Source organism: Saccopteryx leptura, chromosome 6 (assembly GCF_036850995.1).
Source record: "Saccopteryx leptura isolate mSacLep1 chromosome 6, mSacLep1_pri_phased_curated, whole genome shotgun sequence".
Classification (NCBI taxonomy): Eukaryota; Metazoa; Chordata; class Mammalia; order Chiroptera; family Emballonuridae; genus Saccopteryx; species Saccopteryx leptura.
The window spans coordinates 113197402-113223402 of NC_089508.1; the positions used below are offsets into that span (position 1 = coordinate 113197402).

Genomic DNA, 26001 nt, shown 5'->3' on the forward strand with positions numbered 1-26001 from the left:
CACGAGATACAGATTACTTTCTCTCTTACTACAAACAGTCTGAACACATGATGCTAAACCCAGTATCCTCTGTAGCAAGAATGCTTAAAACATGTGCTACTAAGCCTTTGAGTCAGAGATCTCTTTAAAGTACATCAAAATAAGCAGGTATACAGGAAAAATAATTCCAAACAAAGCCTTCTTGGATCTAAATTACAGCCTTTTTTTTAGTTTAAATGGGAGAGGTGGGGCATATGCCCATGTTACCAGCATGACTATCAGTGCCCGTCTCTCCCAGTTATGCCACGTCTGCATGCCTGGTATCCTCTAGTTTATGTAACCACTTAGCCTGTTCCCTTAGACAAAGTCAGGATTAAATATATATGTGCGATAGAAAATTCTGGTACTCTGGAAAGAGAGTAGAAAAAAAAATCAGACTGCCTTTTTTTTAAGCTTGAGTAATCTCAATTATATTAAGTATCTGATATCGCTTAATTGAAAAATCTGCAGTACAGTTCACACTAGATGAAATCATAATGTTAGTTAGGGTGTTTCTTCAAAACAGCATCTGAAGTAGGTGCTTATTCACTTCTGAGCTCAGCTCCCCCAGTAGCTGTGTGGCCGTGGCGTTGGCTATGGAATTTCATATTCCTTGAATGGAAATGGCCCCGTGCGGGGCTTCCACTTCTCCAACTGTGGCCATAAGCATCAGTAATCAGGTCATACTGTAATAATCACAACTACAGAGAAATGCTGGCTGATGTGATAGTAGCAAGGGGGAAACTATATCAGTGTTTTTCCAGACTTTATTCCATCAGCCTTTTTGTTTTATGTTGAAAGAATCTAAGTTTATAGGTAACGACAGCCTCTCTAAAGTGCCTACCCAGATGAGGCTGGATCACTTGCGTACTCCTGTTGAATTTTATTATTTTTGTCTGGGTCCTCACAAAGAGTCACAAATTTAGGATTTTATGTTGAAATCTGAGGAAAACATTATGCTCTCAGCAGGAACCCAGAACATTATTAATTCTAGAGTTTCTCCCATAGTTAACTGATATTTTAATAAAACAATCATTAATAAGACATTTCTGTTTTGTAATTTGAAATTATATAACTTCTTTCACAAACTGATTATTTATAATGTTTCAGGAATTTTTATAAAATGCTTCTTGCTGCTTAAAAAAGAGTTATTACTACTGTTTTTATATTTTATATTTCAGTCTCCTAAATTGTCGCAATGAAGGTATTTCTTCTAATTTTGAAATCTGAAGTATACACTCATTCTGTAAAAACTATCTAGTCTATTCTTTTCATTATTTGATGCAGAAGCTGGACCCTGGGAAGTTAACTAATGTTCTTCAAGTTCTTGACTTACAGAGTGATATAAATGGATATGGTTAATGATGATAATGGATCAATTCAAATGGCCTGTATCTTCTCTCTTACAATGATATAGCCCCGAAGGAAACGATTGTACCAGGGCCCATGGAATCCTGGCAGTATTTATAGTACTAGGCAGTCATTTTAAGGATTAGAGCACATTCTCCTCCTAACAATATCATCCGACCAACTCCAACTACTTAATTGTATGAAGTTGTCTTCCCATTGGATGTTTCCTTGAGTAACTAATCCTCTTCTCTTCAGTTTAACCTGGGTGTTATTAAGGAAAAGGTCTTTGCTCACAGAGGTGAGTCTTGCTTTAAAGACCACTATGAAAACCATATAATCCCAGCAGTGTTAAGAATAATTAAAAAACTAATTACTAACAAATCAGATTTTTCTATTATTGCTATTGGCTATGCTGATTTCCACTAATCCTGCCAATAGCTTCTCTGCTCCTAGGGTTGATGCTTCATGAGTGCTGAGAATGCTGTGGATGTAGTTTGAAAATGAGTTTTGGTAATAGCCTCAGATCATCTCAAGGTAGACAGAGCTGTGTAACTAAATTGTATCCCTGTTTTGAAAGAATAAATAATTATTAATTTTTAAATCAAAGAGGTCAGGATTGTGTCTAAACTTTGACAATAAAATAGTTTATGTTTTAAGGAGGGAGGTTTAGAAAGCATTTGCTACTTTGCCTTCTCATTGGTTACTAGGTTTCAGGAGGAAATGTCTATGAATTCTACTTCTATTTCTGCAGTGCTGCCTGACTGCGCTTTAAATATTTGAGATATTCCAGTCACTGTTCTTTTGGTATTCTTCTTTTTTATATTAACATTTTCAAAATTTCTTTTATGATGAAGTTTCCCATAAATAAAAAGGTAATAAAATGTGTTTGAGGACACATGAATGGATGAAGCCTGACTCATACTGTGCTAAGTACTTAATCAGATAAGCAAAATAATATTTAAAATTGAAAAAACAAGGAAAAAAGGTTGTATAATACATCCAATAAATATTTGTAAACCAAGCCACAACATTTTAGTCCTAATGTTGAACACCCAGAAAATATACCTTTGACCTACTTACTAAAAGGCTCTAAATTATTTTAATAGCTTTAAATTTTGCTTCAAGAAATAAACTAAATTATTACTCATTTATACCATTCAAAATAAATAATACTATTTATAAAAGCACAAAATAAAGCCAACAGAGGATAAACTAGAGTAGTTTAAAATTTGCAAAAGAAAAAATTAACAAAAGATTATGTTTTATGTTATTTTAAATATTTATGTGTGTTACAAATAATCTAGTAAATTCTGACATTGGTCAAATATGCCTATCCTAAAATCATTATCTATAGAAAATAATGGAAAAATAAAATTGTCCTGGCAAAATTTCTATTTACCAAATTTGACCACAGAAGTTTGGAATCATGGCTCTGGTTGGTGGTGCAGTAGATAGGGTGTCATTCTGGAACATTGAGGTCACTGGTTTCATTACAGGTGCACCAACTAGATCCCGGGAGTCACCAATTCTCAGCAACTTGACCTCTGAGGTCACTGGTTCGAGCCCTGGTCAGGGCACATATGAGAAGTCAATGACACAGCTAAGTGGAATGAGTTGATGCTTCTCTCTTTCTCTCTTTTAAAAAAAAGAAAAAAAGAATTTGGAATTAATAGGCACGATGACCTCAAAAAGAAACAGATGACAAAAATTACAATTAAAATTTGATATGAACAAAGTAAAATGGCTGAATCAAATCCTTTTCATGTAGTTTACTTTAGAAATGATAAATCCAAATGAAAATAACATTCAACTAAATGAGTGTTAATGGATTTAAAATCATTTCATTTTCATTACAATAAATTAAGTGTCCTTTGTGATTTTAATTTTAAGAAATATTTTTCACTTAAAATAGGCTCACATTGGTATAATCATGACTAAAAGATTTGTACAGTATTCATCAAAAAGGATCACCCATGAGGCTCAAAGCAGAGAGGTCAAAATACCCAGAACTCTCTGTCATTTTCCCCTCACCTTTGTCTGTATACTTGCATGTTTAAGTTATTGAAAAGGACAGTGTGACCAAGTACTTTATATCATTATCCCTTTTTAATCCTCAGAACAAACTCATCAATTCACTCAACAAATGTTTATTGATTCCCTTTACTCTTTAAGCCACTGAATTCAGGCTTGGCTATATAGAGATAAATAAGGCAGACATAGTTTCTGACCTCAGAGAATTAACAGGACAGTTAAGATACAGTGTGCTAAGCATTTTGAATGGGAAGCTGTGGATACCATAAAGCCAGGATACCTCTCCCAGACTTTGAGTGTCCAAAAAGGGTTTTCAAGAGAAAGTAACTTTGAAGATGCAAATTGAATAATGAACCAGACAAAATGGAAGTGTTAAAGACGTGTTAAAGAAGGGTAGGTGCAGAATATAAGCACCTCAAGCAGAAGAAGATACTTGTTCAAAAGCCACCTGTGGGAGCTTAGCATTTGCAATGCCAGATCCTGAAGAGATTATAGGTAGCAGACCATGAAGAACTTGGGGAAATCTTTTTAAGGACTTTGGACTTAACTTACCTTGACCACTCACTGAAATATTTAGTTAAGATACTAACAGAATCAGACTTTAATTTTAGAAAGATCATGCTAGCTCCATGCTAAAGAATGGCTGAGCACGGGGAAGCAGGGAAAAGTGGCAAGATGGGTAGAAAGAAAACCAAGTAGGAGACCCTTGTGGTTACCTACGCCAAGGGGATGGTGGCCTGGAGTATCATCTGGCAGTTTTAGTGATTAAGTAAGTGTATGGGATGAAGGACTGTACAACATTAAATAAGCTTAGTGTTTCTGTCTTGCTCACTGGGTAGATGGAGCACAAATGAGGTAGGAATCCTGGCTATAGTAAACAGTGGAGTGAAGACAACACTTGGGAGTGAGGCAAATCTGGGTTTGGTTCCAGCTTTATCTCTATTATTATTTGGGCTAGTTATTTAGTTGACTTAAACCTCACTGATTTGCTCACTTATAAAGTGGGGATTACAAAGGTACCTTTCCCAAGTGGTTCTGAAAAGTAAATGAGGTAGTATTTGTAACAGCTAGACCAGTGCCTGGAAATAGCATTTGCTATTAACAGCATTAGTTGTAATAATAATAGTATAGTTATTTGGAGGGTGGGGATTATCATTCTATATAACTTTAGCAGAAGGTATTGTGATTTTTATTTTCTTTTTCAAGGCCTGAAAGGGCCTCATTAAAAATATATATATATTTTAGTTTTAATATTTTTTTATTTTTAAATTACAGTTGATTATCTTAACCTCATGATTAGACATTACTCTAACTTAGCATGTGATTACCCTGATAAATACAGTACCCATCTGAAACCATACATAGTTATTGAAATATTATTGGTTATATTTCCTATGCTGTTTTTTGCACCCATGACTATTCTGTAACTACCAATTTGTATTTCTAAATTTCTTCACCCTTTCTAAATCTCTTCCCTTTTCCCCCTCATATCCCTATCCCATCTGGCAGCCATCAAAATTTTCTCTGTCTCTGGATCTGTTTCTGGTCTACTTGATTGTTTATTTTGTTCTTTAGATTCTACATGTAAGTGGAATCACCTGGCATTTGTTTTCTCTGTCTGACATAGTTCACCAGCACAATACCCTCTAGTTCCATCTACATACATTGTTGCAGATGGCAGGATTTTGTTATTTTTTATGGCTGAGTCATATTCCATGGTATATGTGTACTGCTTCTTCTTTATCCATTCACCTATTGATAGACACTTAGGTTGCTTCCATATCTTAGCTAATGTAAATAATACTGCAATAAAAATATGGATGTACATGTCTTTTCAATTTAGTCTTTTGGGTTTCTTTGGCTAAATACACCAAAATGGAATTGCTGGATCTTCTCTGTCCTTTGTTATATAGCTTTTGTTTTAGTCATTGTGTCTGGTATTAAGTACTGCTACCCTAACTTATTTTCCCCTCATTTTCATAACATAACTTTTTCCATTCCTCTATTTTCAGGCTGTGCATGTCTTTTGATCTGAAGTGAGAGTATTATAGACAGCATATGTAAAGGTCTTATTTTATTATTTATCTATTCAGCCACCGCATCTTTTTATTGGAGAATTTAATTCATTTGCTTTTAAAGTAATTGGTGATAGATATGTATTTATTGCTATTTTATTATTTTTATATCTTTATTTATTTTTCTTCTTAAAGAAGGCCTCTTAGGCCTGACCTGTGGTGGTGCAGTGGGTAAAGCATTGACCTGGAACACTGAGGTCACTGGTTCAAAACTCTGGGCTTGCCTGGTCAAGGCACATCGGGGACTTGATACTTTCTGCTCCTCCCCCTTCTCTCTCTCTTCTCTTACTGCTTTGGTAGTGATGAACTCCTTTAGATTTTTTTTTTTTTTTTGACTAGGAAGTTTTTTATGTGAACTTTGATTCTAAATGACAGCTTTTCTGGGTAATCTTGGCTGTAGGTCCTCGCTTTTCATCACTTAGACTATTTTGTGCCAATCTTTTCTGACTTGCAAAGTAGTTGAGAAATCTAGTGATGATTTTATGTGGGCTCCTTTATAGGTAACTAACTGCTTTTCTCTTGCTGCTTTTAAGATTTTCTCTTTGTCTTTAACATCTGGCATTTTATTTTATTTTTTTTACAGAGACAGAGAGTCAGAGAGAGGGATAGACAGGGACAGACAGACAGGAACGGAGAGATGAGAAGCATCAATCATTAGTTTTTTTTTCGTTGCGACACCTTAGTTGTTCATTGATTGCTTTCTCATATGTGCCTTGACCGTGGGCCTTAAGCAGACCGAGTAACCCCTTGCTCGAGCCAGTGACCTTGGGTCCAAGCTGGTAAGCTTTTGCTCAAACCAGATGAGCCCACGCTCAAGCTTGACCTCGGGGTCTCGAACCTGGGTCCTCTGCATCTCAGTCCAATGCTCTATCCACTGTGCCACCACCTGGTCAAGCAACATTTGGCATTTTAATTATGATGTATCTTCAAGTAGGCCTCTTTGGGTTCATCATGTCTGAGGTTCTCTGCAGTTTCTAGACTTGTACATCTATTTCTTTGACCAATTTAGAGAAGTTTTTCATCATTATTTTTTCAAATAGTTTTTCAATTTCTTGCTTTCTCTCTTCTCCTTCCGGCTCCCCCATTATGCAAATGTTTGTCTGCTTGAAGTTGTACCAGAAACTCCTTACACTATCCTTACTTTTTTGGTATCTTTTTTCTTTTTGTTGTTCTGATTGGGTGTTTTCTGCTTCCTTATCTTCCAAATTGCTGATTTGATCCTCTGCTTCATCTGCTCGACTGTTAATTCACTGTAAATTATAGTGGTACCTTGAGATACAAGTTTAATTCATTCTGTAACCGAGCTCGTAAGTCAGTCAACTCGTATATCAAACAAATTTCTCCCATTTAAAATAACTGAATCTGTTACAGCCCTGTGAAACATCTCCAAACCATTCTAAATTATGAAAAAAGATGTTTTTAATTAAGAAACACACATGTATGCTTTACCAATGCATAACAAAATATATATATGAAATAAAAGAAAAAAGTGTTATTTAGTACTGTATTCTTACTTTGGAGACAGATGAGTATGGCTAAAGGAGGTGAATTGCGGAGGAGAAGGGAGGGAGGGATACAGGCACTGTAGACACGTAAACTAAAACTGCACTTTCTTAACACTAAATGTAAACTAAAATTGCATTTTCTTTACTTTAAACCAGTGGTCTCCAACCCCTGGGCCATGGACCAGTACTAGTCCATGGGCCATTTGGTACCAGTCTGCAGAGAAAGAATAAATAACTTACATTATTTCCGTTTTATTTATATTTAAGTCTGAACGATGTTTTATTTTTTAAAAATGACCAGATTCCCTCTGTTACATCCGTCTAAGACTCACTCTTGATGCTTGTCTCAGTCACGTGATACATTTATCCATCCCACCCTAAAGGCTGGTCTGTGAAAATATTTTCTGACATTAAACCGGTCCATGGCCCAAAAAAGGTTGGGGACCACTGCTTTAAACAAAACTAAAACTGCACTTTCTTTACTTATGAAACTACAAAACTTGAATTGTAAAAAAATACACTTTCTTAACTTTAAACTTAACCTAAGCTTAACATTACATATTTTTTATTTAATCATCACCTGTTTTTGCCTTTTTGGCTGCACTTTCGGCACTTTCACTTGCAGGACTTTTGAATAAAAATTTATCCAAAGAGGTTTGCTTTTGCCTGCCTTTTTTTTTTTTTTTTTTTTTTTTTGTATTTTTCTGAAGCTGGAAATGGGGAGAGACAGTCAGACAGACTCCCGCATGCACCTGACCGTGATCCACCCGGCACGCCCACAAGGGGCAAAGCTCTGCCCACCAGGGGGCGATGCTCTGCCCCTCCAGGGCGTCGCTCTGCCTCGACCAGAGCCACTCTAGCGCCTGGGGCAGAGGCCAAGGAGCCATCCCCAGCGCCGGGGTCATCTTTGCTCCAATGGAGCCTTGGCTGCGGGAAGGGAAGAGAGAGACAGAGAGGAAGGGGGTGGGGTGGAAAGCAAATGGGCGCTTCTCCTATGTGCCCTGGCCGGGAATCGAACCTCGGTCCCCTGCACGCCAGGCCGACGCTCTACCACTGAGCCAACCGGCCAGGGCCTTGCCTGCCTTTTAAATGTTACAGAAATGTGACAAAGAAGTGTCATTAAAAAGTACTGAAGCATGACTAGTTGAAACTTTTTCTGGGTGTTTCTTTTCAATGAAACTTGAAAGCTTCTCCCACATTGCCAGCATGTCTTTAATTTCACTTGTAGAAATCACTTCCTCCGACTCTACCTCCTCCTCACTACTAATCTCTTGCAAAAGCTCTGTATGTTGCATCATCTGTAGCTCCTTCAACTCCTCACGTTAAGAGTTCTTCCTCATGTTCCTCGACGAGCTTGTTTACGTCACCCTCATCTACCTCCAGAACCATCGACTTTCTGAGGAACACAATCTCCTCCAATGCTTCTACCTCGGTCTTGGTCTCTGGTTCAAATCCTTCGAAGTCCCTGTCTGCAACAACATCAGGCCGTAACTTTTTCCATGCTGAGTTCAAGGTTCTTCTTGTAACCTCTTGCCATGCCAGGTCAATAATGTATAAACATATCATGATGTTGTAGTCACAGCTCGTATCTTAAAAAAAAAAAAAAAATTGTTGGTCTGCTCGTTATCTCAAGGTAACACTGTATTCTTTATTACAGTTATTATAGTCTTTATTTCTGACTAGTTCTCCTTTATGTTTTCTCTTACCATTTTATGTTTCTTATCTCTTTGTTGTTCTCACTAAGTTCCTCCACTAAATTTATTGAGTATCTTTATATCTAGTATCTTGAACTCTGCATCTGATAGGTTGCTTATTTTGTTTAGTTCTTTTTCTGGAGTTTTGTTCTGTCCCTTCATTTGGGCATGTTTCTTTGTCTCCTCATTTTGGCTGCCTCTCTGTGTTTGTTTCTGTGTATTAGGCAGAGCTGCTGTGTCTCTGAATCTTGGTAGAGTGGCTTTAGATAGTGAGTGTCTTGTAGGTCCAGGTGGTGCAGCCCCCCAGTCACTGAAGCTGGGCTCTCTAGGTGCACCCCTCATGCATGCTGTGTGCAACCTCCTATTTTAGTTGAGTCTTACTTGCTGTAGGCACGTCTATGGTAGGGGTTTACCCCCTGGGCTGATAGGCTGTGTGGACTAGCTACAACCACCATGGAGGATCTGCAGTGCAAGGTCCGACCCTACAGAGCAGGACTCATTTCAGTAAAGCTCTGGTGACAGCTGAATTCACCTTTTGAGTGTGTTGCTCCAAGGTGTTTCAGTGTGGTCTGAAGCTGTCTATCAGGTGGCCTGGCTCTGGGACCTCCTGCATGGTGTTGGCCAAGGTCAACTCCTGCCCTTTACCTGCCTGGAGCCGCCCAGCATGAGCTATGGAGCAATCTGCAGATGGTTGCAATTTGTGCTGGGCTTAGAATTGTCTTGAAGAGTCCAAGCTGTGAACAAGGTTGACTGCCACTAATGCTGGGCCTGGGGCCAATTATCAAGAGGTATGAGGTACACAGAGGCCAGATCCTGTGTTTTGAGAGACTTTAGGAAAGTGTGCAGCACGCATCAAGACAGGTCTTTTATATGGAAAAGCCACTGGAAAGGACTGTGTGGGCTGGAAAGTTGGGTGGGGTGGATCTCAGGAAATCCTCAGGGCAGGGCAAACAGTGTTAACCAGGTTGATGAAGACTCAGATATGGTGCCTGCATGACAGCTGTGTTCGAGAGGGTGCAGCAAAGGAACAGTGGCCTCTGCCAACACTTCTGTTTGGAGAATGTTGCTCCTCTAGCTCTCACACTCTGTTGCCAAACAATTCAGTTTTTCCCTGTATGTTCCTGGCAGCTCACAAGATGCTGCCTCTGGGGCTCAGAGCCAGTCAGAGTTAAGTCCATGTGGGCCCCTTACAAGGAATGCCTGGGACGCCAGCAGCCCTCCATCTCACTCAGCTACAATTCCTACTGCTTTACGTAGCCAGAAATGTGGGGAATTCTCGTCCTGGCACTGAAACCCTGGGCAGACCTCTGCAGTCAACATACTTCTCTTAATTTTTATCTACCATACATGGATGTGGGACCAGCACATTCTGCATCTCAGCCCTCCTTTCAGTCTTGATGTGGCTTCTTTTTTAGATGCTTATAGGACTTCTGTTCTGTTCTGTTAGATTTCACATGGTTCTGAATGAGAGCTTCTCTGTACTTTAGTTGTAATTTTGATAAAGTTGTGGGAGGTTCCCAGTACCACTTTTACCTACACACTATCTTGACTGGAAGCTTGATTAGACAACAGTGAACCTTTGTGTTATTAGGAACTTGGTCTCATTAGTTTAGTTAGTATTAACATGGAAGGTCTCTCAGGTAAAAAAAAAAGATTACCGTATTTTTTGTTCCATAAGACGCACTTGACCATAAGATGCACCTAGGGTTTTAAGGAGAAAAATGAGAAAAAAAATATTCTGAACCAAATAGAATGTTAAAATATTTAATAAAATACACCACAATAATATTTCAACAATGTAAACTCAACAGCAGTATTAACAACCATTAGCACTCTTATTAACAAATGAGAAGAGACTTTAATGTTCAAATACTCTTCTAGTTGTCCGGGAACCAAAAGCAACTAAAAAAGAATGAACACTCACTCCAAAAGACGCACGGGCATTTTCCCCTCCACTTTTGGGGGAAAAAAGTGCATCTTATAGAGCGAAAAATATGGTATATTAATGACTGGTCCTCACAATAACATTGTTGTATCTCTAAGAATTCAGAGATTTTCCCAGCCAGTTTTTACAAAAACAACTTTATCATATCTTAAAGCAGCCAGTTTGAAAAGAATGTAATTCAGCAAACAAAACAGTGGCCTCCATGGTAATGTCAAGTTTATGCCACTACATTTAGTCTTTCCACTATGATCTTAAAAACAAAGATATAGCCTACCTACTCTCACTACTATGGGTAGAAAATACAGCAACCAATAAAAAAAGAAAACTGTAGGATATATTTAGATGGGTGTTTAAAATATGGATTTTACTATTGTAAAGATACATAAAAATCTTGATTAACTATCATAATACAGGTTGTGGTGAGCTGGCACCAGTTCTTAATGGCTTTTGAGAGGTGCTTATTAAATACATGATTATTTAAAATTAAATATATTATCTTACAATTAAATAGATTATATTAAAACTAAAGGTAATTTGTCATCAAAACTAATTACATCTTACTTATTATACTGCATCTTGTTATTACTGATATTCTTGGAGTTATATGTGTCTGTTGTATCTTTATGGGATAATGTAACATGATGGTGTAATGTGCACCTCTTCCTAATACTACATTCTATATTATTATATTGGTAATTTGAAATAAACTCATTGGAAGTGCTTACACCACAGAAATTGGCAAATATTACAAATCAAGGCGTTTTGTTTGTATGTGTTTGGTGATCTCTTTGTTAGACAATTACTAGCACACCACTGAACATAAAAGTGTGATATTGTAGCAACATTCAAAACAAAACAATCATAATATTTTGGAGGAAAAATCACAAGTATTTTTCAAAGTTTACCTGAAGATACTGACTAGGGACAAGATAAAGAAAGCACTAGTCAGTAAGAGAAATTTAAAAATTCTTTGGAGTTTCCGTAGAAGATAAAATTGGGAATATAGAGAACTTAGTTAAGCCCTGCACTGTAGATAAAGTGGAAAATGTATTAGCCATCAAAAATTATTTTAAAGGTACCCTCTTTCAGTGATACCACAGAAGGCAAATTTTATTGTGTTCAAAATTGTGCTTTAAAAAATGATGAAAGCTTCAGTTAACCCAGTTTTTTAAACCTACTTGGAAGAAAAGATTATGAATTTTAAAAACAGCTGTTTTATTCTTTTTGTTCAATCCTTTTAATAGTGATGTCTAAAAGACATGTTAATTTGTCAAAGATTAGAAAGCAGAAAAGATAATGAAGAAATTTTTAGAAAGATGTGTGTTTTTTTAGTGAATACAATAGAGATGAGGCTCAGAAGTACAAATAAAAAGTATTCAGAAATAAGACCTCTCTGCTCTTTGAAAATAACTGCAGTTATTATATTATTCCCCAAGGACATCTTGACTTGAAGAGTTTGCTTCTTGATTTTCTTCATGGGTTCAAGGAATGGTAATAATAGTAAGTTCTGTGAAATAAAAAGTGGTTTGAGTGTCATCACTTTAGGTAGATCTATTACAAATGGAACATGACTTTGAGAACTTATATTATTCCACAGAGGCAAGCAGACTTAGTCATGAGTTAGTGTTTTTCAGGTTTTTTTGAACTCAAAGACAAATTATTGTTTTCTTTATGGAGGAGAAAAAAAGACATTATGGCAATGACAAGTCAAAACATTTGGATAAGGCAAATTAATTTATTGTTGATCACAAAGTAAGGAATGGCTCATGATGTTGGTGTATAAGTGGACATAAGTCAAGGTGAGGCACCTTCAAACTACTGCAAGGCAGATGTGAATGCTCTTGCCCTGTGGATGGGACCACTGCAATGAAATGAAGTTGAGAATGGCCTATGGATCCTGAAGCTTTCTAGCTCTTTGGCTTCCCTCTGATGACAATTATAGTGATAGTCCTAAAATAAAGAGCATCATCAGTCATTTATCCTATAAGTTTTTATTTGTTTGTTTTTTGTTTTTTGTTTTTGTTTTTTATGACAGAGAAAGGCAGAGAGAGGGACAGATAGGGACAGACAGACAGGAAGGGAGAGAGATGCGAAGCATCAATTCTTTTTTTTTTTTTTTTGTATTTTTCTGAAGCTGGAAACGGGGAGACAGTCAGACAGACTCCCGCATGCGCCCGACCGGGATCCACCCGGCACGCCCACCAGGGGCTACGCTCTGCCCACCAGGGAGCAATGCTCTGCCCCTCCGGGGCGTCACTCTGCCACGACCAGAGCCACTCTAGCGCCTGGGGCAGAGGCCAAGGAGCCATCCCCAGCGCCCGGGCCATCTTTGCTCCAATGGAGCCTTAGCTGCAGGAGGGGAAGAGAGAGACAGAGAGGAAGGAGGGGGAGGGGGGTGGAGAAGCAAATGGGTGCTTCTCCTATGAGCCCTGGCCGGGAATTGAACCCGGGTCCCCTGCACACCAGGCCAACGCTCTACCGCTGAGCCAACCGGCCAGGGCAGCATCAATTCTTCATTGAGGTACCTTAGTTGTTCATTGATTGCTTTCTCATATGTGCCTTGACCAGGGGGCTAAGCCAGCAACCCTGAGTTTCAAGCCAGTGACCATGGGGTCATGTCTATGATCCCACGCTCAAGCTGACGACTTCAGAGTTTTGAACCTGGGTCCTCAGCGTCCCAGGCTGCCGCTATATCCACTATGCCACTGTCTGGTTAGGCTCTTTCTAATACAATTCTGGTCTTTCACAAGACAATATAAATCAATTATTTTTTTTGAGAGAGGCTTGAAAATATTGTTCCATACCACTACTTACCAGTATCTGAATATTTTCTTCAGCAGTCCCCCCATTGAGGTCGTGAGACTGTAGGGAGAAAATATCTTAGTAATTTGAACCCATATGCCTAAATAAATTTAGATTCTTCCATATTTAAGATATTGTAGTGTCAGTTCTCTATGATTCACCTTAGAGAAAGTTAAAGCAGTCTACGGCCATACCACCCTGAATGCGCCCAATCTCGTCTGATCTCGGATGCTAAGCAGGGTCGGGCCTGGTTAGTACTTAGATAGGAGAAAGTTAAAGCAATAGTCTCTGATTGGCCAGGATATCACCGGGAGGATGCATCCTGGCTGGCAGGCATAAGCCACACAGAGAGGAATTATCCTGGTGAATTTGCCTTCATCTGGGCTCTGCCTCCGGCCTCATAGGCTTGAAAATGCAAATTTTTACTGAACTTGGGGAACTGCCTCATGCTAACAAACCCACAAAAATTTAAAGTTCACAAATAGAATAATCATTTCTTTACATATATATTACGAGCAATTTAACTGCTAAAGAAGTAGTTTTATTCTTAGTCTAAAATATTCCTTTCATGTTAGAAGGCTGAAAAGAAAGTTAAATTTTAATCAAAAGAATTGGCCTTATGATTCAACACAGAATTGCTGTAAGTTTCAAAACCCATTCTGTTCCTCTTCATGAGAGTGAAGTCCAAGATACCAGGTTCTGCCAGGACAAATATTAGGACTTTTTCACATTATCCCTTCAGGTCTGTGCTTGAACAGGGACTACCACCTTTGTCTTTTGATTCTACTTTGTTCAAAATTTTCCCTATTGAGCTTCTGTCCTTCTGACTGATGGTCTAAGTGGGTTGTGAAAGCAAATTCATGGGGCAAAGGAGAATTTTACTAGAATTCCCATTTGTGCTTATCTCCATTTTTCTATTTTTATTTATAATGTACATAGTATAGAATGGGAACGTGAAACAGTCTGTAGTGCACTTTTGTGTTGGTCACTGTTCTAAAGGCTTTTAATACATTAGCTCATTTGATGTTTAGAATAGCCTTATGAGAAAAATACAGATGAAGGCCAGATTAGTTACGTAATTTGTCCAGAATAGAGGAGCTGAGATTCAACCCAGGTTGTCTGACTCCAAATTGCGTGCTCTTCACCACTCTGCCATGCTGCTTGTCCAAGTTGGTCCCTAAGTATAATTTATAGACAAAGGGTCCAAGGACATCAGTCTTTGAAGACACCATATTTAATTTGCATGTTTGGCAGTGGAAATGTCTGTTGAAAATCACAGTTCACAGACATCTACCACCATGTGTGTCCAAATACTTGAAGTGATTTTTTGGCATCACCTAAGACAGTGGTGGGATACAAATACTTTAACAACTGATTCTCTGCCCTAATGACTATTTTGAGTATATATGTAAAAAAGATCTACTGAAAGGGAGTTTATTATTTCATGCATTTAATACTTAAATAAGAACAATAAAACAGGCATACAAAACTAGATTATGTTATCAGAAAGAGAGTTTTTTTTTTAATTATGTGAGATACAAGGAGGCAAAGACCGACTCTTGCATGCTCCCCAACTGAGATCCACCAGGCAAGTGCCCTATCTGACAATGCTCTGCCCATATGGGCCACTGCTCTGTTGTTTGGCATTTGAGCTATTCTAGTGCCTGAGGCGAGGCCATGGAGCCATCCTCAGCACCCAGGGCCAACTTTTGCTTGAACCATTCAAGCCATGGCTGTGGAAGGGGAAGAGAGAGATAGATAGAGGTGGGGATAAAGGGTAGAGAAACAGATGGTCAGCTCTCATATGTGTCCTGACTGGGAATGAAACCCAAGACTTCCACATGCTGGACTGATGCTGTACCACGGAGTCAACCAGCCAAGGCCTAGAGTGTTAAAATATTAATGAAAAAATATTAAATGATACCCGACAAGAAGCAATAAAAGTGTTATTTAAGATATTTCCATATTGCTTCTTGATTGGCTTCCTCACTTGCAATTTTGTTTACCCATGGACGGAATGAACACTACTATGGGCACTTAGAATATGCTGTTGTGCAGATAAACATTACAAAAGAGTAAGGAAGGCCCTGGCCAGTAGGCTCAGTGGTAGAGTGTCAGCCCAGTGTGTGAATGTCTCAGGGTTCGATTCCTGGTCAGGGCACACAGGGGAAGTGACCATCTGCTTCTCCAACCTTCCCCCTCTCCCTTCTCTTTACCTCTTTCTTCACCTTCTTCAGCCAAGGCTCCACTGGAGCAAGTTGACTGGGGCGTTGAGGATGGCACTATGGCCTCGCCTCGGTGCTAAAATGGCTCTGATTGTAATGGAGCAATGGCCCCAGATAGGCAGAGCCTTGCCCCCTAGTAGGCTTGCTGGGTGAATCCCATTTGGATGCATGTGGGAGTTTGTCTCTCTGCCTCCCTGCTTCTCACTTTAAAAAAATTGGAGGAAAAAAAGAATACGGAATATAAATTTGTAATTACCACATTGGGTGACTATTCAGGTGCCCACCTTAGAGAGAACCCTGATTACGAGTGCCATTTTAACAACTGGTTCGCCAAACTCAACAAAAAATTAGGTGTTGGTTCTACCAAACCAGTGCAAATCGGCTGAATCCCACCACTGACCGAAGGTCACTCTGGCAACATTTATTATCACCAGAATTAATGAGTGTTTCTTTCTTCATAACATTCAAATATCAGAGAATTTGCCACTCAGCTTGGTTAATGTGCAAAAGAATTCTCTGCAGGGCTATGCAGCCTAGTGCTCTCCTCTTAAGTTTCTTGTTTAGTTTACTCTCATCTAACTTCATCCAGGCAGGCTCATAAAACAAGGAGGCCTTATTCAAGGAAAAAGGTTAGTTTCTTTTATCTGAGCATGGCAAGTGCCCAGATGCTTAAATATATGCAACAGACCAAGAATAATTCAGAAAATAGTACCAACTATAAGGAAGAAAAACACTTTTTTGAAGTGAGAATCTTTTTAAAGGTGTTTTTGCTGCTGTATGTGGCATCCTGTTAATGAAAATATTATTTGGGCTATTTTAGTTCTGGTCTCTATATACTTTCTGTTTTAACATTGTATGAGTTAATCTTTGCTGCTTTTTGCAGATGAATATTTCAAACAGCAGTTCATGAAGCTCAATCTTTTCTTCCTTATTGCATTATTTTTCTCCTCATTGAAACCTTCTGGGTATCTCAGAGCTAACTTTACATTCCACTGTCGACTGTGTACTTGTGATGAAACAGGAATAGTAAGTAAGATGAAGACCATGGAGAAGATTTTGGCTAAATATCAATTTGTCTATTCTAAGTTGACCTTTCTGTTTTGTTTAAACACTTAGCTTAGAATTTTAAAAAGCTTAAAGCACATCATAATGCTACAGGTTCTCAGAGTTGCTGATTGATTTGTCCTTTAGACTGTGTTTCTACAAACCCCTGAACCTCCTTAGCCTTACACGACTCTCACCGCCATTGCCATGTGTGATAGGACATGGAAGCAATTTGCCTTTGCTCAAGTTTGATGTCATTTCTGTCCATACTATTAATTCAGTGGTCTAGAATGCTCATAACCTTAAAGAGCCCATTGGTTGTCATAGTAACTGATATTAAAGCTCAATATAAGCCTGTCTCTTGGATTATTCACATTTAATCATTTCTGGCATTTACATTCTTTAGGAACTCTGTGGACTAACCATAACACTTGTACCGAAGATGCCTTGCAAATTTAGGTTTGAACGAGGAGTTGATTCAGTGTTATTTTTAGCCCCCACTTGATGATTTGTTCAGACTCAGCCCAGTTCTATCAAATGTTAGTTCAGAGAATCCCAGGATGGATGCTCATCTAAACAGGCGTTATATAGACAAAGTTTTACTTTTTTCTATGAAGAATATATTTTATTAGATTGTACTAATCCATACTCATATTACAAAGGTATGGATATTATCCTTTGATATTTGAGTCATCTGAAATAACACAGAACTAACTGTCCATCGAAAAAAATCCACCTTAGCCGCTGGGCTCAGTGGTAGAGCATCAACGCAGCATGTGAATGTCCTGGGTTTGATTCCCGGTCAGGGCACACAGAAGAAGTGACCATCTGCTTCTCCACCCCTCCTTTCCCCCTTCTCTCTCTGTCTTTTTCTCTTTACCTCTTCCACAGCCATGGCTCGATTGATTCAAGCTCAGCCCCAGGTGCTGAAGATGGCTCTGTGGAGCCTCTGCCCCAGGTGCTAAAAATAGCTAGTTCAGTTGCAAGCATGGCACCATATGGTCAGAGCATTGGCCTCAGACGGGGATTGCCTGGTGGATCCTGGTCAGGGTGCATGCAGGAGTTTGTCTTCCTATCCTGCCTCTCACTTGGAAAAGAAGAAAAGAAACAAAGAAAGAAAAAAACAAATCCTCATTTGGATAACAAAAAAAGACAAGTTAAACAACAAAAATAAAATTTTATATGTGGACAGTGAAGTGGATCTAATTTGGTTTTCTTTGTAAAAGACTCCAAAGAAAAAGCAACCGAAAACCTAAATAAATAAATAAATAATTTGTTCACTGAACTACTGGTCTCTGTCACCATTTTCTGTTTCTGCTGTTTTGATGCAGGTTCTTCTTTGTCTTCTTGCTCTTTTGGGGGCCCAGATGCACCATTTTCAGTATGTGCATCATCACTTTAAATGCTTTGTAAAACTGTACTTTTCCTTTAGCAGACCCAGTCTGGGCAGCTTGGTTTCCGTTTCCTCTTCCTTTAAATCTGCAACATTTGGACTTTCATTTGTTCAGGGATTCCTGTTGATCTGTGATTTTTTTCAATGCTCCTTTCCCACACCTCCAGCTAGTACTTTCCGCATCACTTCTTTGTTTCTTCATTGTAGGTTACCATTATTTGCATCTTTGGCTTTCTCCAGTGCTTCCTTAACTTTTTCTTTAAATAGAATTATTCTCTCTTGTGCTCTGCTGACAAAGTTTATCCATTTTATTTGACCATGATCTGAGGAAAGGCTGTGCAGATAATCTCTGCAGGTCTGATCATCTAGGACCCTCAAATTTCAGCAAGCAGCCAATCTCTTCTTCTAGAAATTTCATTTCAGCATTCTCTGCTAACTTTTGTTTTTCTTCTTGCTTTTGTTTAGCTTGTAGTTTAGCTTCCACTTTATTTTGCTTTCTTTCTTAAGAAATTTCTTTTTTCAAAGTAATCCTTGAAAAGTATGAGCAGATCTGTGTCTTTGTACTTTTGTCCAGGGGTTTCCACAAACCTTTTGACAGATCCAACGCCCTCAAACACAGCATATTGACCTTTTAATGCTCTGTGCAATGTTCTTCTCATCTGAATGTTTAGTGACCGTTCTCTCTAACCATTCTTTTTTGTCATCAGGGGTTACATCAGTAGAGAAACCTTTAATACAAACAGACCTGTTTTTTTATATCATTTTTACACTCATCAGTCACTTCAGGGAGGGTTTTGTTTGGAGAGCTTTTGATTTTTTAGTTTTAGCTTTACTTATTCCTGTGAGATCTGCCTTTGTTCTGCTTAGTGCTCCCACTCTTACGTTACAGTCTGTTAAATGGTTTAACCTATTGAACTTTATTATTATTTCCAGGGGTACCTAGCCTTCATCCAGTTTGATTTGTTCCTTTAAAAATTTGTCCTGTGCCAAATTGAATCTCCAAAATAATGCTCAATCTGACAACAAATTTTGGCTTCCAAATAGCCATTTTGTCTTTACCATTTTTGGCCATTTTGGCTATCTTTAAGGTACCAACCTGTAGAACTGGGCCGAACCCAGCCAGAGGATCATTAAGAATGACTGCAGCATTTCCTCTTCCCAGCGCCACCGGCTGGCCTAATACACTTTTTAAAATTGTTTATTTACTATCAGTATTTTTCTATGCTGTTTATCTCTTTGGCTTATCTTTGCAATGATTTCTATGGTATTTTTAAAGTGTTTTAAAAATAGTACTCTGAGCCTGACCTGTGGTAGTGAAGTAAATTAAGTGTCGACCTGGAATGCTGAGGTCGCCGGTTCAAATCTCTGGGCTTGACGGGTCAAGGCACATATAGGAAGCAACTACTATAAGTAGACGCTTCCTGCTTCCTCCCCTTATTCTCCCTCTCCCTCTCTTATTCTCTCTTTCCCCCCTCCAAAAACCAATAAATAAAATCTAAACAAAAAAGAATTACACTCTGAGTATTGAGGGGAAATTAGGCACATTCAAGAAAACCTTTCAGGAAATGATTTTGTAAATCCAGTAGCCACAGACACCATCACAGCCGCCTGGCCCATGCAGGTTTGCATTGGATTCTGACAGATGGTAATGAAACAACGGAGCCAAGAACTGGTGGGCTATCATCTTTAATCCTAGCTTGCACCTGCGGGCAAGTAAAAATACACACTGGGCTCCAAAACCCACTCATTCAGTGCTCACAAAGCTACTAACTTACCCAAGTTTCCTAGAATCAAAGGTTTCTAGCTCACCAGCCTTATTCACCTCTGTTCCCCATCTCCTTCCTTCTCCCTGCACAAACTCTGCACAAGCTGGCTTCTCCTTCAACACTCCGCCATCTTGGCTGCTTCTCTGGCCTCCTCCACGTGGCCCTTCTCCGCTCTCCAACCTGCTCTCTGCTCTAATGTTCATCTCAGGAACCGAGAGAGCAAGCTCCCGGTCTGCCCCACTTTATAGTGCAGAAATCAAACCTTTAATCCAATATACAAAATAAGGAAGTCTCTAATACAAAGTCACTTATCTGAGGCATGATAGGATTACACCAGCCCACATCAAAAAGGGTAGGAAAGGCTTAGTCCTAAAACCAAGCCCCAGACTACAAGGATCCTGCCCACCCCAACACACATTAATATAATAATGCCCATTCCAAGCAAGAAGGGCAACTAATATCACCTGGGTGATAGGCTTCTACGTGGGCAGCACCATCTTTAACAAAGTGAGCATAATATAATTTATCTGCCCAACAGATTCCTAGACATATCCTATGCCCTGTATCTTGGATGACTTAGTTCTTCCTATCTAGGGGCTTAGTAAAGGTTTTACCTCCTGCTTAAAATCTGACTATCCTCTTTCACATCTCTTGGGTCATTCTTTTCCTAGGAATATGTGCACTGCACTGAATGAGCATGCAAAACTTAAGTGTAGTTGTACGCAGTCTTCAAGAAAAAGTTGACCCTATGAATAACACTTAAATTACCCCTTATCTGAGATATTAATTCATATTGCATTTATTTAAGTAACTCATTGTTCTCATCTGAGCTTTTTAATCTTTCTCTCTATGTAGTTCAGCCTTCCACTTAGAATTATGTTTGGGGCTATAGTATCTTTTTCCCCCCTAAATTACCTTTTTCTAGCTCACACTAGTTGAGGCTGAAAGAATTTTCTCCCTTTATCTCTGGAGATGCAGTTATTTTCTGTCTAGGATCCTACCCCCACCTTCCAGAAGAAAGAACACTCTATTATCAGCAACAGCTTATCTGTTGAATATGTATGAAGTGTCCTAGATGTGAGAGAGTCTTGTCAGTCTCTTACATAATGGCTTGGTGGTGACAGTGAGTCCTCTCCCTTCCCCCGTGTTTCCTGAACTAGAGTCTTTTCTGTCCGAATGTGCATTGCCCTCCTCAGCTCCTGGCCCTCTGCTTCTCTGTCCCTCTCAGATTCCTCAGTTGTCAGAATTCACTTTCCTATGACAAGCCCTTATTTTCTAAATTTGTTTTTCTTCTCAAAGCCCCTACTTCTATGGCATTCAGTAGCAACATTCAGAACACTGTTAAACATTACCAATGAATTATTAATTCTGTTACTTGTCAAATATTGCTATGAGGAAAAGAGTTCTGTGTTGAAATAGAACTTAGAAAGCCTGAATTTAAACAAACCAAACCATTCTCCTCACCAGAGAACAGTTACTATTGTGAATCTCTTATGAGGGGAAAAAAAAAGCAACATTCATAAAACATGCCTCCCTTGTTAAACATTTTAGAACTCTCACTTATGCCCCCCTCCCCACTTTTTAAGGGACAGCCTTCACACAAAGGCCTATATGTGTGAGTAGAGGCATGGTGTTATGGAAATAAACCTTAATATTTTCAGTCTGTATGTGTGTACTTTCCTAAAATTGACATGCTTGAGAAAGGGTGGTGAGAAAGGGTGGGTGGGATTTAAGTTCTTTTCCTCCACCCATGATAATCACTCTTAACCTTTCATTAAAAAAGAAAAAAACCCCACCAAATCATTAACAGCCTTAATTTTTTGTTGTTGTTTCACCTCAAGGCGAAAAACACATGCAGGTTATCAAACACACAGAAGTTTTTTGTTGTTGAAAAAGTGAGTGACATGTTTGGGTGACAAGTCCTTTTGCAACTACAATGATTTTCAATTCTTTTTAGCTTTAGCTTTCAAACAAAATTGAAGAGGAGCTTAATGGAGTTGTCAGTTGACAGGTTACTGGCAATAATTTCTGATTTTGTAGAATGCCGCTATATGATAGTCTTCCCAAAGCTTGGAAGAATTTCAAATAATTAAAATTCCCGTGTTTCTCAGTTTTTAAGGAAAATGAAGACTAGAAATGAGTGATGTAAACACTTAGTTTTATTCTAGCAACAAGTTATGATCATTCAGTATACATGAATTAATTGGGGGAAAAACAGCCCCATCCATCTGGAAGAGATGCATTTCCAATAAACAGTTTTTAAAAATGTGACATGTTTATGTTGTTTATATTGATTATGTACAAATATCCTTTTAGTGATGACTCAAAGAACTTCTATCTCAGCCTCAAATATACTCACATGCCCCCCCCAGGTGATATAGATATAGATCAGTAAATGCAAGCATTTAAACATATTACCTCAAGATAAAATTCTGTGGAGAAAAGTGGACTGAGCATGATTCAAGGAGAAAAATAAATGATATAACATTTCTGAGTATTAAAGGAGACCATTTTATTATTTATTTATTTACTTATTTATTTTTTAGTGGGAGAGAGAGAGACAGACAGACAGACAGACTGGAAGGGAGAGAAATAAGAAGCATCAATTCTTCATTGTGACATGTTAGTTGTTCATTGATTGCTTTCTCATATGTGCCTTGACCAGGAGGCTCCAGCTGAGCCAGTGACCGCTTTCTCAAGCCAGCAACCTTGGACTCAAGCCAACAACCATGGGCTTCCTGCCAGTGACCTTTGAGCTCAAGCCAGCAACCACGGGGTTATGTCTATGATCCCATGCTCAAGCTAGCGACCCTGTGCTCAATCTGGTGAGCCTGTGCCTAAGCGGGATGAGCCTGTGCTCAAACTGTTGACCTCAGGGTTTCAAACTTGGTACCTCAACATCCTGTGTCGATGCTCTATCTTTTGCACCAGCATTAGTCAGGCTGTTTTTGTATTTTTAATAGATGGTATTGAGTATCAAATTGTTGTGTATTCCATGGATTTATTTTTTAGATAAATAACAGTCTTTTAATAAGCAAAAATATGTTACAAAACATTTTCCATCTCATCTACAATAATAGGTCTTGTTAAAAATAAATTATCAAATATATTGTTGTTATTAAACAATTATTAGAAAGGTAGAAATAACATAAACATAAATGCTCACTTTTAGCTGTGGGTGAATTTATTTAATCTCAGGTCAGAACTGGATTTATGTGGGCAGATTTTAACTTTGGGTGCAGGCCAGGCATATATCTTTTCTTTTCTTTTTTATATTAAACATTTTGAAATTAAAATATAATTCACATACTATAAAAGCCACCTTTTTAATATGTGCAATTTAATAATTTTAGTATCTTTACATTTCATGGATTCACTTAAAAGAATGGTGCAACCATGTTAGTTTCTAATGTCAATAGTTAAAGTGCTACTTTGTGGATGAATTTATAAGAAAAATGTTAGATGTTAATCTAACAATATGTGAGAGTTACCTGGATTTTCAAAAGTCTTTTAAGAGATACATGGATAATAAATCTTTGAGAGCCACAATTCTACTTAACGCTCTTTGGGAAGCCATTGCTCTGATAAGATTTCAGTTTCCTGTTCTGGTTCCAAGTTTCCTCTCCTTCTCTTATCAGGCTATCTGGCTGTTTCTTAGTGAAGCTCTTGAGGAATTGTAAAGGATTAATTATGCAGTTATTTTAGATAACTGGGTATCGCTTTTGGGTTCAGCCATTACAAAAATTATATTGAACAACTCTATGTACCAGGCAAAATTGCAGGCACTGAACAAACCAACAGTGAATGAAATGATGAAAAGTTCCCCTTTTCATGGACATTCTGGTAAGGGGGCACAGACAAATATATAAGTAAAATATAGGAATATACAGGGGGAGACCTGAAAGAGGTAGTCTGGGACAATTTAAAGTTCAACAAAATATTTTGGGAAAATTTCTATGAAAAGCTGATATTTAAGTAAATACTGAAAGGTATAAATGTGTGGCAAAACATTTCTGGAAGAAGAATCAGCAAAGACAAGATAACACCAGTTGTTAATGAGGAAAGTCAGTGTGATTGGACTAGTGTGAGCTATTAAGTGTAAGAGATGAGATCTGAGAGATCTGATAGGAATTTAAAATGATACATTGCTGTGGAAAACAGTATGAAGATTCCTCAAAAAATTAAAATAGAATTACTGTGTGATTCAGGAAGCCCGCATCTGAGTATATATCCAAATTAATTTAAAGTAGAATCTCAGAGAGCTATTTGCACATCTATGTGTATAGCAGCTTCGTTTACAATAGCCAAGAAGTGAAAGAACCCGAGTGTCAATCAATAGGTGGAAGGATAAACAAAATGTGGTATATGTCCACTGAAATATTATTCAATCCTAAAAAAAGAAAAGAAAGCTTGTCACATGCAACTACATGGATAAGACTTCAGGATATTATACTAAGTGAAATAAGCCAGTCACAAAAAGATGAATACTGTATGGTTCCACTTATACGAGGTATCTAAAGGAATCAAATTCATAGAATCACATAATAGAATGGCGATTATCAGAAACCAGGAAAAGGTAGAGATGGGAAATTGCTTAGTTGGAATGAATTTCAGTTTTGCAGGCTGACAAAGTTCTGGAGATCTGTTGCACAACAATGTGAATATATGTAACACCACGGAACTGTGCAATTAAAAATGGTTAAGATGGTAAAAAAAAAGAAGTCACAGAAAATACAATTGTTAGTTTTCTTTTTTTATTGAGACTTTACACATGCTTTGTTCTTATCCTAGCCCCTTTGCTAATTTCTTTCCATCTCTATTAGCAATTGTCCCATCGTATAATAATAATTACCTCTTTTCATTCTTGTCTTTGTCGTAAAAATGTATGCTCCCTAAAGGCAGATTGGAATCCTGTTCTCCCTTGCATCTTTATAGCTTGGTAATGAAAGAACCATTTCACATGACTAACACATCTTGCTGAATGAATGAATGAGTAAAGAATAAAACATTAGCCATTTGCTATATCACTCATTATTTTCAATCATTTATGTATGAGGAACAAGACACACACAATCAAACCACTTGGAAATACCAGACATCATATTTCTTAGACAGTAGGACTATACTGTGCCAATATGAGTTTTTCATTCATTAATTGTTTTGTAAATAGAAGAGATTCTAATTTAATATTTATGAAATTACTCACAGGTGGCTGAGCTGAAAAGCAAGTTATTTTCTCAATTTCATAAAATAGAGCTGACATATTGACCATATGTTAGATTTTTCCTATTTCAGACATTTTTGTTTTTCATACGGTATTCCAGTTAGAAGTGTTTTCTTGCAAAATTAAAATATACTGCTCACAAAAATTAGGGGATATTTCAGAAATGAATATGAAGTAATAAAATATCCCCTACTTTTTTGTGAACAGTATATATAACCTGTCACACATAAATGTATTATTTTCCTTTATTGACACGTCACTCTCACCTTGTCCTTCTGCTCATCCTTTTGCTGATTCTTCCTGTATTCTAACATCCAGATATGTTTAGCCTTTTGGTACACATTTAGCTTTTGATTCGGGTTGTCACTTTCAAACTGTTCTGCCATTAACACTGATGTTTTATCACCAAAATAGGATGATGATGTTATGTTTCAATTTGCAAGGAAAGCACAGTGTGTTAACAGATTAAATTTTTTCTTTCTTTCTTTTGAAAGAAAGTAGTAGTATGACTTATTAAAATGTTTGAGTACACTATTGGGAGATCTTAAGGTCTTATATTCTAAACCAGCACTTTTTTTTTTTATATAAATAAATTTTTATTTTAATGGGGTGACATCAATAAATCAGGGTACATACATTCAAAGAAAACATTTCCAGGTTATCTTGTCATTTAGTTCTGTTGCATACCCATCACTCGAAGAGAGATCATCCTCCACCACCCTCCATCCAGCTCTCTCTGTACCCCTCCCCCTCCTCCTCTCCCTCCTTCCTTCCCCCCACCCCCATAGCCACCACACTCCTGTCCATGCCTCTTAGTCTTGCTTTTATGTCCCACCAATGTATGGAATCCTGAAGTTCCTGTTTTTTTCTGATTCGCTTATTTCACCCCGCACAATGCTACCAGGACTCCACCATTCCTCTATAAGTGA

The 26001-nt window shown here is 38.1% G+C and overlaps 1 protein-coding gene and 1 pseudogene across 1 annotated transcript in view; one reads left to right on the forward strand and one right to left on the reverse strand.

The window, feature by feature from the left end:
- LOC136375953 (lupus La protein homolog pseudogene) overlaps positions 1-19157 on the reverse strand; it is a 54957-nt pseudogene extending 35800 nt beyond the window's left edge.
- MDGA2 (MAM domain containing glycosylphosphatidylinositol anchor 2) overlaps positions 1-26001 on the forward strand; it is a 1032651-nt gene that overhangs the window by 477176 nt on the left and 529474 nt on the right. The window lies entirely within an intron of this gene.